General features: G+C 42.7%; 1 protein-coding gene and 1 long non-coding RNA gene across 9 annotated transcripts in view; one reads left to right on the top strand and one right to left on the bottom strand.

The window, feature by feature from the left end:
* Window positions 1-13600, top strand: part of Usp (retinoid X receptor ultraspiracle) — a 144903-nt gene that overhangs the window by 13820 nt on the left and 117483 nt on the right. For 2 of the 8 annotated variants that reach the window (XM_072003830.1, XM_072003829.1), the window contains exon 1: window positions 6447-6594. The exons of 1 other annotated variant lie outside the window; for it this stretch is intronic. The gene's annotated coding sequence lies outside the window, so the exon portion shown is untranslated. Of the gene's footprint in view, window positions 1-6416; window positions 6595-6617; window positions 6908-6930; window positions 7302-13600 lie in introns of those variants that run through there. 5 more of the 8 variants (XM_072003825.1, XM_072003824.1, XM_072003828.1 and 2 more) reach the window with 5 other exon arrangements.
* The window catches only part of LOC139987508 (uncharacterized), a 252164-nt gene that overhangs the window by 12537 nt on the left and 226027 nt on the right, over window positions 1-13600 (bottom strand). The window lies entirely within an intron of this gene.

Genomic DNA, 13600 nt, shown 5'->3' on the forward strand with positions numbered 1-13600 from the left:
TGGTGAGATCCTAGCGAAGAATTTGGATCGGAGATTCGGTAGACGATGACGTAGTTTCGGCGACTTCGTTTTTCTTGTATCTTTTGATAATTGCGCGTTTTTGAGTTGATTTTGATGGGGCTTTTGTTGCAATACAACGATATTTCACGCATGGGCCAATACCCTTACACAGACACCCACACAGGCATTTGAACAGGACACTTACACAGGTCATACTCATTACCGTATAGAGAGCGGGGTTCAAAGTATTTAAGGGATCATGGGTTACTACCTAAGTCTAGTCTGAGAGTAACTGACCAACAATCAACAATTCTTGTATACGTTGTTAATTATATCACTCGCTTATATACATCAGGTTCTGTAGTTCTGTTTAATAAACATCACTGAATATTATTTCAACACAAACATTGTGTCTTCCACAGGTTATTAATCTTAACTTCAAGATTAAATTCTAACAGCTTTAATCGCACTTATGGAGCCCGAGTATACGACTAGATTATGGGTGTCGTCTGTATAGCGTAGTTCAGTATGCAAGTTTCATGGTGTCCAAGAGTGCGTTTGTCTCAACCGAGATAATTGACGTGGATGTGTCTTGATCGTCTGATCCTCGAGCGTGATAGCGATTTCTGAGCTTCTTTTCGATGCATCTGTGTGGATCTTTTTGTACCTTGGGTATTTTTGTCCAGTTCCAAGAACTTTGTTCCATGTTCCTGCTTGCTTCATCTTTTGTCCAAGTCCGCGTTGAATCGAAGAATCTTCATCGTCCATTTTCCATGCATGCTTAGAGCTAGGTGAGTTATTATTTTATTCGACCTTTACGAAGGTGTCGAAGAACGTATAATATCACGTCTAAGTAAAATTATTACCGACGTCCTGGCACCAGGATACCACGTTATCCGACAATCTTTGCGAAGATATATAATCGTTGTAAAATATCCAGCGCTAAAGGAAGTCGACTCGCAATATTTATAACGTAACGTCTATCCCATGTCTGTCTCAAAACAGGTGTAGATCTGTTTACTTCAAACGAAATACAGACATGACAGCGAAAAGCAACAGCGATGCAAGAAGAAGCGCAGAGAGCATCCGTCACACAGGCAACACGCTAAATCGGCCATAACTCAACAGGAATTGACTGGAGAACGCTTTTATTGACGCTTCCTCGTTCGCTTTGATAAGCGTCCTGACATACCAGACGCTCTTTTCTGTTTCACACGTCGCGTCCCGTCGCTTCTTCTCTTCCGGTGTCTCAAGAATCGGTCGGCGTGTTGTCGTCGTTCTTCCGCGAATTTACAACCTTTGGATCGCTCTCAAACGTATTGGGTGAACGAACTATTTATACGATCGTCTATGAACGGACAGTTCGTCTCTGTCGGCAGAGAAAAGAGGAAAATTTTAGAATCGTTGTTGATTCCTGCGTCGCAATGCGGTGGTCACGTAAGTTGTCCTTGACTGTTCTCTCTCCGTCTTTCTGGCAACTTGCTTCGGTGAATCCCTTCCACCCATACCTGATTGGTCATCGTTCCTCTCGTTCCCCGTCAACGAGCATTATTTATAGCGGGATATAAGTGCATATGCAATCGCCACGGTGTGACCGATCCAGTGCACCCAAGACCAAACGTGTCGACCGATTTGATGGATCGCTTTGGATGCATCGCGTTTTTGGACCGGCTGCTGAAGTTCATAGGCGTCCAAGCGACTGGCCGAGTTCCCAGAATTCTTCGTATAGAACGAAGAAAGTGGTAACGAGCATTATTATCGGAAATTTTTTGAGAATGGTTTAACACGTGGAATTTTTTAAACGTGGCTGGTTATTTACGAGAATCTTTTTATTTCAAGAAACGTAATACACGAATTTACGATGTAGTTTCTTAGATTTGAATATGCAATAAGAAACGTATACGTGAATCGTAATTTCAAAGAAACAATTTATCTCTGCAGTTTATGTAGTATAATTGGAGGTTCATCGTGACGTAAGATGTATCGACTACATAAATGTCACTTGTAATGAATCTAATTTACTTTCAAAAATTGTCAGTATAAAATATGTAAAATAATTTCTTAAGACTCGTGACGTTCAGCTTGTTAATTATTCGAATCTTATTGATTTTCGATAGGAGTTTCAATTTTGGTATTCCAATTGTTAATTTCAGAATAGGACGAATCACGCGAAGCTTCCAGAGTAGAACTCCATTATTGCGAAACTTCTTTTTTTCGTCTTGGTACATAGAATTTAACCGTGGTATCCTATCTTCAAACGGTTCGATTGTATAACACGTAGCATGGTTCATACTCCTCTGTACTTTAGATTCTTTGTTGGTATTCGTGTTACAAACTTTCTTGGACATCGAAAGAGGAATCCCAAGGAGATTTCTATCGATTACCTATCCCATTTACATTGACGCACTTTCTTAATTGATTTTCTTTCACACTTCTTATTAGCTATCCATTGAAAGTCAGATTACTCAAACGAGCTAGAATATCTATATTCCTCCACTTGCACGGTACTCTTTGGCGACACACAGCGAATTCACAATGGCCAATTACCTCGACTGTTAACCGGTCCCGATCGTGACGTATTCGAGGCGTGTTCGAGCGTCAAATTTTTCGAACGTTCTCTCGGCATCCCCTTGGTGATTTTTTCGGGGGACGTGTGTCCACTCCTGAACGGGGATGTGTTTTTTTTTCTCCTAAGAAAACGACATCCAACGGCGTTAGCTCGTCGCTTATTAGGTTTCAAGGAACGATTAACCCTGAAAAATTGCGAGCTTTCATGGGTGAACAATGCCCGGGCTGATTGGTACTCGCTTTAGAATTAGAACCCGAATTTTGCATTGTGCAACCGGACCAACAGCGAAACAGCTGCACCGCCGTTGCTTTCTTCTGCCTTGCATCGAACCGACACTCCTTTTTTTACTTCTTTCTTTCTTTCTTTCTTTTTTCTCTTCCTCCTTCCTTGCCTCGCTTCAACTTCCTCCGCATTCGAGTTACGCTTCCGTCGTAACTTAATCGAATGGACGCTTAGTACTGTGTCTTCTTTACCTTGTCCGTTTGCGACGTTTGACGGAGATGAGATTGCTCAGGTGCAACTCATCGATGACATTGCGCTTTTGCCTTTTTACCTTCGTGCTGTTCACGTATCATATTGCGGAGGAGGAAAATCTTTTTTTCTTTATATTTTGTTCGGATGCAAATTTAATAAAGCGCGATTGACACGCAGTTTTTTACGTTATATCGCTGTATGGTCGATATGTTGTATTTTAAGACAGGAAGGTTCATGGTTTTTATATCTTAATAGGATGTAAGTTGAGCTAGTGATATCAATGACGTCGATTAAATCCATAAAAACTATAGTTTTTGAATATTTAATAATGCAATGGCTTACGAATATTGTTGTAAAATGAAATCTAAATTATAGTTATCTAGAATTGCCCCTTTTCATTAAAATTCCTTCGGGTAAAGGGAATTTGATTTCAGACGAAAGGAATTAATTTCGTCGATTTTTCTCGCGCGTTTTGCAACCTTTCTAAGGTCCAAAAGACCATACAGCATCCCTGACGATCGAACGAGGGAGAAACCAGTTTCGACGAAGAATGTAAACGGAATATCCTCGAGTCCTGTTAACCTTTCCTCGTCCTACTCACCTGTTCGTAAAAACAAGCAAGGATACTTTTGCTCCGTTCTATACCAGTGTCAAAGTACTTGAATCTCTCGGTGTTATTTACAAAAATTATCTCTTCACTAGGAATTGAGATAACAAATTTTGAAACTTGACTCCTTTACGATATCATAAATCAATTACATATTCTTTAATTAGCAAAATAATTTTCCATTGCACTTTCGAATAAGAGTATATTAATCTTGTTAATTCTGCTTGTACGTGTAGTACACCAACGACTAAAAAGATTTCGCGCGAATCGTTAAGACGTGCCATAAAGAAGGCTGTCGTGTTATTAAAGTTAACGACCTCCGTTTTATTAAAAGAACCGTTCTTTGAAACAGTATCTCATCGATTCCAGTCGGAGCAATCGTAAACAACTTTTAAAGCGTAAAAAGCCGAAGAAACCGCTCGCGAAGCTAGCGTACGCTGCGAGCGGGTGTTGCACAACCGCGATGGACGCGCGAAACGCGCCATAAAACTGCGAAGTCGCAGAACGCAACGGGACAAGGCTGAGGCAGCGTGCACGCTGAGATTCGTTTCCTCGATCCTCCGTGGCGAGCACGTAATAAACTTTAAAACTGGCAAGACGACTCAAATGCATCCGCGGAGAGTGTGCACGAATCCCGCGATAGCGAGTAGGTGGCTAACCTTGACGACCACTTATGCGATCGACGCTCGCGTTCGCGCGTCCACGCATGCACACACATAGTCGACACATAGTCGAACACGCACGAGTTGCAGCAGCGAACGCAGACACGCGACGCTACTCCTATGAACGCGATAGTCAGCCGTGTACACACACACACGGCTGATTATCGTGCGTCTACATAGAGTGTCGGTTAGCTGGCATATGGGCCAAACTGTTTCGAAAAGAGTGAAAAAGAAAAGGGGAAGCATCGTGGAACTTCCTCAAAGAGCGAGTTTGATTGCTGCGAGGACAACGAAACGGGTGTGTCTAGTATGTTGCTGTGAATCAAAGAGGTATCGGAGCAGGTGCGGCAGATCGTTCGTGGACATGTTCCGTTCCACGAAAGGCCGCTGCAAGGATAGTTCTTTCCGTGCATTACGTTGTTAACAAAGAAAGCGGAGGCTGCCAGGATGAACAAGTTCAGAGTTAAAAGCGAGACGATTAACTTCTTGTCGCGTAATATCGCGCTATGCCGGTGACGTGATTTTCGTTCCAAACGTATCTTCCGTATTCGGAAGAAAATTTATCCGCGATTCTTTAAAAAGGATTGCCGATACGGATCGCGCATGAAAAATATGTCACAGCAACGAATAAGTAAAAATAGTCGGAACGAGATGTCTATCGATAGACGAACGTCGATGTTTAGCGCGAAACTGGTACTGGATCGTTTGTATCGTCGGTCACGTATCTGCACGAATGGTCTGCTCGTCGCTATTGGCATGTCGCGAACGAGCTTTATCGACTCGCCATACAGAAAAGGGAAACGATCGTTCGCGACACTCGGCTTTATCTTCGTCAACGATCTGGCCGAGTTGTTGATTTATACCTGGTATCGAGCGTGTCTGCGTCGATGGAGAACCGGCTGATCGTTAATTATAATCGTTTCGGCGCGATTCTTCGGTATTTCGTACGTTCCGATTCGCGCTCGTTCCGCCGTCGCGCGGCTAAGAATAGCTTCTCGCGGCTCGGCAACTCCTTTCGTCGCGGCGCGTTTTAAACACGCCTTTACGAAAACGCGCGTATCTGATGCAGCATCTTGGTCGGGCATTCGTTACGAGCGTAACGTAAATCTTCGTTAAAGGTACCTAGCTGCGGCTTATTTCCCTTATCAGATTCGTTGTTACATGTTCGGTGCCGGAGGTGTATATTTCGGTCACCTGGTAGAAATCCCCATGCAAGGCTCGCCGTCGCGCACGCTCGACATTGCGAACCGCTCCCTTCCCCTTCGCTTTCGACGATTTCCCTCACTACCGTGCCATTGGACGAGCCAGCTCGCGACGGTAGAGGGGGACGAAGAGGGGAGGTCGATTCTCCCGTTTCGGCCGTGCACTAGAACTTGACTCCTAAGCTCGACAGTGACGGCGCAAGCTCTATCTACGTTTCTCTGTCCCTCTTCATTTCCTTTCTGCTCTTATTCGCATACGTCGTTTCTTCCTATCTCCCTCCTTCTAATATCTCCTCCTTTCCCCTACCACGCTCGCATCGCACCAAACTCGCTCGAAGACCTCGAGCGGTAAGGTTACATTTCTATCGTCAAGTATTACACGTTTTTATCGATTATGGATAGCCGTATATCGTCGCACTGGCTATGTTTTCCTCGCATTCGCGTTACGTAGATCGAACCGATAGAATAGAAAGTTCGGATTTCGCTTTCACGCGCGGTTTTTATTTTACGAGCCGACGAATCAGGCTGTGACCTACTTCGCGCGATCGTCGATAGGCTAATCGAGAATGTTCCACGAAGAAAAAATTTCAACGGTATAATTACGTTGGAATATATGGAAAACGTAGGTGTTCGATCGATGATCGAAAATCGCTTGTCATCCCGTGCTCGACATTTTCCTACGAAGAAAAGTGCAAGTAGAGACGGAACGTTACTTGTCAGACGGGGCTCGCTCGCGCTCCTTCCTTCTTCAGCGTTCTCCCCTTGCCGCCCCTCTACGCGGTCCGCTGCCACCTTTTCGTCCTCCATCGCCTTCTCCTCGTCCTTCACCTCCTCTCGATCCTCTATTGTCCCTCTCTTGCTTCTCCCGTGGCTCTCCCTCCTCCTGCACCCTTCCTCCGTCCTCCCTGCCCCCACCCCGCCGCCCTACCGGCTGCACACTCACATGCAACGAGCGAGACCGGCCGGCTGGCACTCAGTTGCCTTTAGCGCCGTGCATCTCCGAGTCAGTTAGTCAGTCAGTCAGTCAGTCATTGAGTCAGTTAGTCGGTGAGTCGGGTCGACGATACACGCGCGACGGAGGTATCGTCTCTCCTCTAAACTACTTACACTCTCTTTTCGCCCGTAACGTTCTTCCCCTCCCCTTCTCCCTTTCTCCCTTTCTCGTTGTGTTCTTTGTCGTTCTATCTTGCGAAATTTATTCGCGTCGCGGGTCATTCGGTCGTGTCGTGTGTTGCTGACCGCGTGCTTCTCTATTCGCGGCACGTGTGTAACGCTCTAGACGCGGTGGAATATGTGCGCCCGTAGCCCTCGTCGCGTGCGCTGCCTACGTCTCGTCGAACCGAGCCAACTTACCCGTTTCTAGGAAGTTGGAAACGCGTATCGCGACACGTGCGTAAGTACGATATCGAACGAACAAACAAACCGAACTCCAGTGCGTTAGGAAATTTCCACGTTAACTGTACGAGGTGCAATAACTGTGCTCGTATGTCCCGTCGAGGAACGGTCATAGGGAATGCGTAGTACGTAGTCACGTTTGTGAAGCGCGCTCGTATTTTCGTCGTTGTTTCTCCGACAGAGCGGTGCAACAGTGATCTGTGAACGGTATTCCGTTCACGCGCGCTACAGCGAAAGGATTGCTTTTGGAATCCCGAATGTTGCAAGGATCATCGTCGTGTCCTCCTTTGCCCAGTGGGAAAGATTCGACTGTGCGTCTATATGCAAACGAGTGCAACAGTGAAGTTCAATGTCAGAAATTCGCATGCTTGTTTTCTCCTTTTTTCTTCTCGGTACGCGTTGAATATTAACACCACTATACCACGCTCCTATATCTCGCTACATTTTCCTATGTTTGATGTTCATACAGGTCAATTATCAAACGACTCTTAGTAAAAGGAGAATTTCTTTCGCCTATGACGATAATAATAAGACTAACGATATAACTCGCGATATTTAAAATCAGACGTTCCAAATTTTTTACCTTTGGAATAGATGCAAAATCTTTGTCCGTAGTTTCGTATCCGAAGATATTTGTCAAAGTACCAGTGTTGTTCGACAAACGATCGAACGCGAAGTGTTTATCGGTGTTTCGTCGAAGCACGAGCATGTTTGTCGACATACGTAGATAAGCGTCTTCGATTCTTGGTTGCGTTTATGGTGCATAAAAAGTGCACGGTGCTTCTAACGCGCAATTGCGGCCCGTTGTGTTCTGCTTCTTGCGGTAACAATGCAACTCGACCTTCGTGGATTAGTAAAAAGGGAATGTCGTACCTGTTGTGCTTCTTCTTCGCGTACAGTTGCAGCTCCTAAACGTCGCGTCGATGAAACATCTTCGAAGAGAGGCTTCGAGCGTGTACAGTTCCAGTTAATGCCCGATGAAATAAATTTCCGCCTGAATCCATTTATCCGAACTCGTATTATACGAACGAAAAGCTACGCAAAATTAGATAAACGAAGTTTTATTTTATAATACCGTTCGTCCGTCCTTTCCTAGGATCGTACAGAGATGTGCAAAGTTTCTGGTCGGACAGGTCTTTCGCTTCGTATTGAAAAATATTTAAAAGAATTTGAACTAATACACCGTGTCTCGTAACCGTGAAAGCTTTTTAAAATGTTCAACTCGTATACAGGTACGAGATCGAACGCGACAAAATCTGACGAGAATAATATAACAATAAAATAGTCTTTGATTTTCTAACGACGAAGTTTAGGTTTAAGATGATGCGACTTTGTGGTAGAATAACGAGATAATTAGAATAGGAGAATGATTTGAATATCGAAAACGAAGCTCGCGCTGTGTTCCGAGCAACGTGACGAATGTTTTGCATTTTCTTTTCGGTGCCAAAGACCGAGAACGCGCGACGCTAAAACTGTCGCTGGATGCCACAAACATTATCGATCGTGCAAAGCATATTGTCACAGTGTGTCGTAATCAAACGTGACTTTTGCTGCAACGACTTTTGCGGTAGCATGGGTACGATCATTATGTCCGTCGAAGCGCACGTGCCAAGCGAGCAATCTTTGGCCTCGATCGCTCGAAATTCGACGAGTTTCACGAGCGTTTTAAACGCATTGTAATAAGTTCACAGTACGACATACGAGCCGCTTGGAAGGCACTCTGACATTGTCTTTTCTAAACATTACGTTTGAAAATTTCCTGTGTAATTTATAACTATTTATATCATTTTCTTGCGTCGAGTAAACTCGCGACCATGAGTCGTATTTTTCGAAAAGTTAAATAGTAATAATCAATGGTAGTTGTAGGAGATTTAAATACCTACGAATATCTAATTTAAAATACTTGTAATATGTAGAGGCTGACGCAAATATCCGTTTCAATTCTGTTTTGTTCGCCGTGTTTAGGAATTCGTAGCGAATCGATGATTAATAGCTTTTAGAGCGTAAAAATGTACAAAAACGCGAGACATACAAACAGATCGCTATTTGGATTTCAGTTATATTAATAAAAATATGAAATTGTACGAACATTCGCATTTTGTTAATAACGAATAATTACCTTAGATTTGAAAATGGAGGTGGATCAGTTTGGCTTTCGAGAGACTCGTGTTATGTCGTTTGTTTCTCCTACGATATACACACGCGTACTGTAGTTGTAGTGGTCGAACTAGTTGTCTCATACTTTCGGCTACTTTCTTCTTCCCTGAAAAATACCGCCGTATGTATTCGACGACGCGGATAGATTTGCGCAAGAGACATAACGAATTCTTCTCGCTTGAAACGTTCTACCGTGAACGAAACGATGTTACAAACATATTTTTCAAGAAAGCGTACGCCATGCAAATTTGAGAATTAATACCTTCGTGCAATTTAACAATTACTTTCCACAAATCTTTCAATTAGTTTTTAACATCTGCGTCTTTAATCGCAAAAGTTATAGAGGCAGAGGATTTATTTCTAATATTTGTAATTTTAATCGCCACGCTAGAATATAATGTTTCGCGATAGAAAATAATTTTATCGTCGTTCATCCGTTTTATTTATTCCAACGATTTTTAAAGCGTTGCTACTTCAGTTGCAAAAATTGTGACAATTCGCGATACAAGATTATTTTGGATAAAATTACGAAATCCGTGTCTTATCAACGAATTATTTTCATATACGTGCGTATCAGCGCAGATAGGCTGATTACGAAACGAAGCTTCAACGAATTTATTATATTTGCGTATTTTTCCACGGGTGCATTGGCTGGTGTATTCGTGAATCATCGTTCCCTAACTACGAAAGTACGCAGTTTGAACGTACTCTTCTCCCTCTCTTGAATCTTCTACGCAGTATTAAGGTCCCGGCTGATCTTTGCTGCGACTGCAACATCGCAGCGGTCAACTTTTTGTTGTCGTTCAAATACGTTGCACACACCGAGTTCCTGTTTCATCGTTTCTTCGGTTTGTAAACAAGTTTGCGTGCACCCTTCTGTTTGGTTCTCTGCATAGTTACTCGAGGTTGCTCGATGACACGCGTATCGATCTTTCTATCTGCTACTTTGTTACCCTGGCAAAGTTGACAATTTTATATATTTTTCTCTTGTTCGTTCGAGTTTCTTTATACTTGAAACCTTCCACTTTGTTAATTTTAATAGCTTTTTACGTGGATTTATTTTCTTTCAATCCTTTCGTAAAAATCAATCGATCGGACGATCGAAATCGTCGATAAAACGAATTCAAAGATAATTTTATTCAACGCGTAGAAATACTTAGAGCGTGGCAAATGGCGAGAGAAACGTTTGATAAGTATGTAGGTGAGGATTTCACAGGTCGCTAAATGATTCGCCAAATTCAGTCTACGTCGTGTCTAGTGGCTCGAGGCCATCCGAAGAATAGCTTACGCGTCCAACACGTGAGAAATGGATAACGGGTGAAGCGTGTGTTATCGATTAACTTTCACGCTGCAAATGACAATAACATATCGAGTTCGGTCGTTCTGGAATAAATAAATGGTCGTTCGGGTCTCCTTTGTTGCTGCGCTACTCGTCTTTATTTTAGAAGACAGATCGATGGCATTGTACTCGAGCTGCCAATACCGCTTCAAAAATCCGTGAAAGCTAGTTCGAAACGTCGAGAACACCTTCTGCATCGTTGTTTCCCACCCCTTTTTCAATCTTTTTTAAAGCATTTTCTCAATTTTTATCAAGAATCGTTACAGAGAATCAATCAGGAGAAAATTGTGCGCCAAGATCGCGATGAAAAATCGATCGCTAATAAAAGTACGTCGCAAAAGGTTGAATCTTGCGTCGAAATGTTCGTCGTAGAAACTCGAGTAGTTCCAACCACCTGCATTCGAGCCAGACTCGCCGTCTGATTTTACTTGCGGAGCACCGGGTACATATCGATTCGTCTTTCTTAGTAGACAGGGTTTGACGTAGCCTCTTCGTCTGTAACCTTGAACTTCAACCTCGACTCCGGGAGCCGCCATTAGAAATACAACGTCCTCCCTTTCATTCATCGTCGAGATTGATCGTCGCGAAAAAAAAAAAATTGATCGATCGAAAAAGAAAAATTAGAAAACCGAGGAACCAGGAGACGAAATTCGTTTTTACCTTAGTTAACGAAGACAATTCCGTTTCCCTGTTGGACAGGTTTTACATAACGATGGTCACAGTCTCGCGGTATGTTTGGACGAGCATTATCGTTCAGCGGCGTTAGGAAGCGGAGTCGCCAGGCGGATACACGCGACGCTAAGAGAATAGAAGATGCACCGCTGCGATGCACGTGGACATACGTTGCATTTTGCATAATTGGCTGCGTTACGTAAGCATTGTTTCTCCACCGGCGGCGATTGTCGCCGTTGCACAGCCAAGGCAATCGCATTTTGCTGCCTACATGCTGTGGTCAAGGTCATCGTTTGTAACACCGACTGCAGGAATTCCATTTACATCGGCACTCTATTCATCCGAACGAGATTTTACTCGGTTCCGGATTGAACGAATGTTTGCCGATTCCAATTATTTATATCCACGCGAATTTCTTCGATTCGAATGAAAAAATCGAAGGGTCTACAGCGATAAACGTTTGAGATACTCTGCGAATAAATTCGGCACGATTCGTCGCAAAAATACGTACGTTGGAACTCATAAATATTGATCGAACGCGAAAATTCGATTGTTCTTCTAATTACAGTTGTAGTTAGCGTTAAATGATAAACAGTTGGTCTGAGAAATGGTACAGATATTTTGCGCGAATTTTTGTCGAGGACGACCAGGGACTCTCGCTTTTCTTCGTCGGTTCTCGAACGCGTAAAAAGCGTGAAATATCGCCGTCCGTGACAGTCGGTCGCGGGATTCTTTTGATCTCGCCGATGACGCATTCCAACTTTTCATTTTCGTTCGCTTTCGCTCTCTCGTCCTCCCCGAATCTCGCTGGTTTATTCTCGGTTTACGTACGTATTTTAATCCTCTACGACTTTGAACGTGTTTCCGAAGAATCGATGATCACCGAGTTCCTTCGGCTTTCAATTTCTATTCGCTATATTCTGAATCGAATTATCTTAGCAAGTTCAATTATTCCGAGTCAACTATGACGATTAATAGATTAAGATTATTCTAGTAACGTTTGCATATCGTTAACGATATACGCTACGACTCACTCGATGAAACAATACTTTTTAACATTAAAAAAAAATTATCTACGCGACGATGTAACGGAACGTGTTTCTTCGAAACTCATCGTATCTCGCACGTAATATAGCGATATCTAATTGAACATGTGACTCATAACCGGAAGTTATCACTGTGTCCGAAGTTTCTTTACTCTCAAGTTCATGACTTTGAGAAATATTTTCTATGCATACCGTAACCGTAATGTTTTCATTCTTCAGCGAGTACTCTTCTTTTATTACGTACTAAAGACTGTTTCTCAAGGGGATGGCTGTCATTTTTGCCAAGTCGAACTTCCGCTCACGTTACGCCAGCGAAACTCGTATCGTGCAGCTCGGTTCCAGCAGAAACTCTATCTAGCTTGGATTAACGTCCCGCTCTATTTACCACACCGCGATACGTTTATCTTAGGTTTCTTTTTTTCTACATTTTTGAATAATAAGCTCGATCAGAAAGAAAAGAACACAACGAGAGAATCGGAAAGGATCGTTTCGCAATTTGATATCACGATAAAAATTGTCGTGACTAATTATTAATTATAAAGCCATAGCGTACGCAGATACAATTTACGTTCTTGTTTTTTATCGCGGCTTATTGAATCATTTTTAAGTTGTCCCAGTTAACCCATTTGCATCCAAGCGCGGATTAATTCGCGCGCTGCGACTGTCTCCTATCACCAATAATTTTTTTTAAATAAATTAATAATTTTTACTTTTTTCCTCTGTTGTAAAGAACGTAAGATGCGACGTTTGCGAAGTAACATCGTCTGCCAATCGTTTTGAACGGTAAATTTTCGATAAACGCCATGAAGAATTCGGATGTCGTTTACTGCACCTACGACCGACTGCGCGCGGTGATAAGGACCAGCCCTCTTAATTAAGGCCATGATGCAAATGGGTTAATCAAGCGAACGAAGCCTAGGTGCTTCTTGTGAATTTACGATAACTTGATCCTGGAATTGTTTGGTTATATGATTCGAAGTAACTGTGCTATGGATAGGATCGGTTCTTGGTTTGGATGAAAATTTCAGTTAAAATGTTGAAATTTGCTTCGCGTTGTCATTAATCCTACTGCATTCTTATGGTAGTCTTCGTGCCACTTGCGTTTTTCTAACGTTGAAAACTGTCTTAAGTTTGACGAATATATGGAGGAATTCTTGTTTCAAGTTTATGATAAACAGATCTTTTTCGAAAAATTCCAGGGTCGTACCGATTTTGTGTAAAATTCCATCGTATACTTTTTCATAAAGAAACCACGATATAAAATATTGGCATCGAGTAAACTTCAACAGGAGTTATACGGAAATTCTGTATTTCATATAATATATGTATGTAGAAACTTCCGCGCAAATTGGTCAATTACTTCTTGACATATCATGATATCCAATTTCGGAAAGCTATTTAAAGTTCTACGTGTAACACCCATACCGTACTTCAAACTTCCAATCGAATTTCGCTATTCTATTTTACTCGTGTGCTC

Source organism: Bombus fervidus, chromosome 5 (assembly GCF_041682495.2).
Source record: "Bombus fervidus isolate BK054 chromosome 5, iyBomFerv1, whole genome shotgun sequence".
NCBI classification, from domain to species: Eukaryota; Metazoa; Arthropoda; class Insecta; order Hymenoptera; family Apidae; genus Bombus; species Bombus fervidus.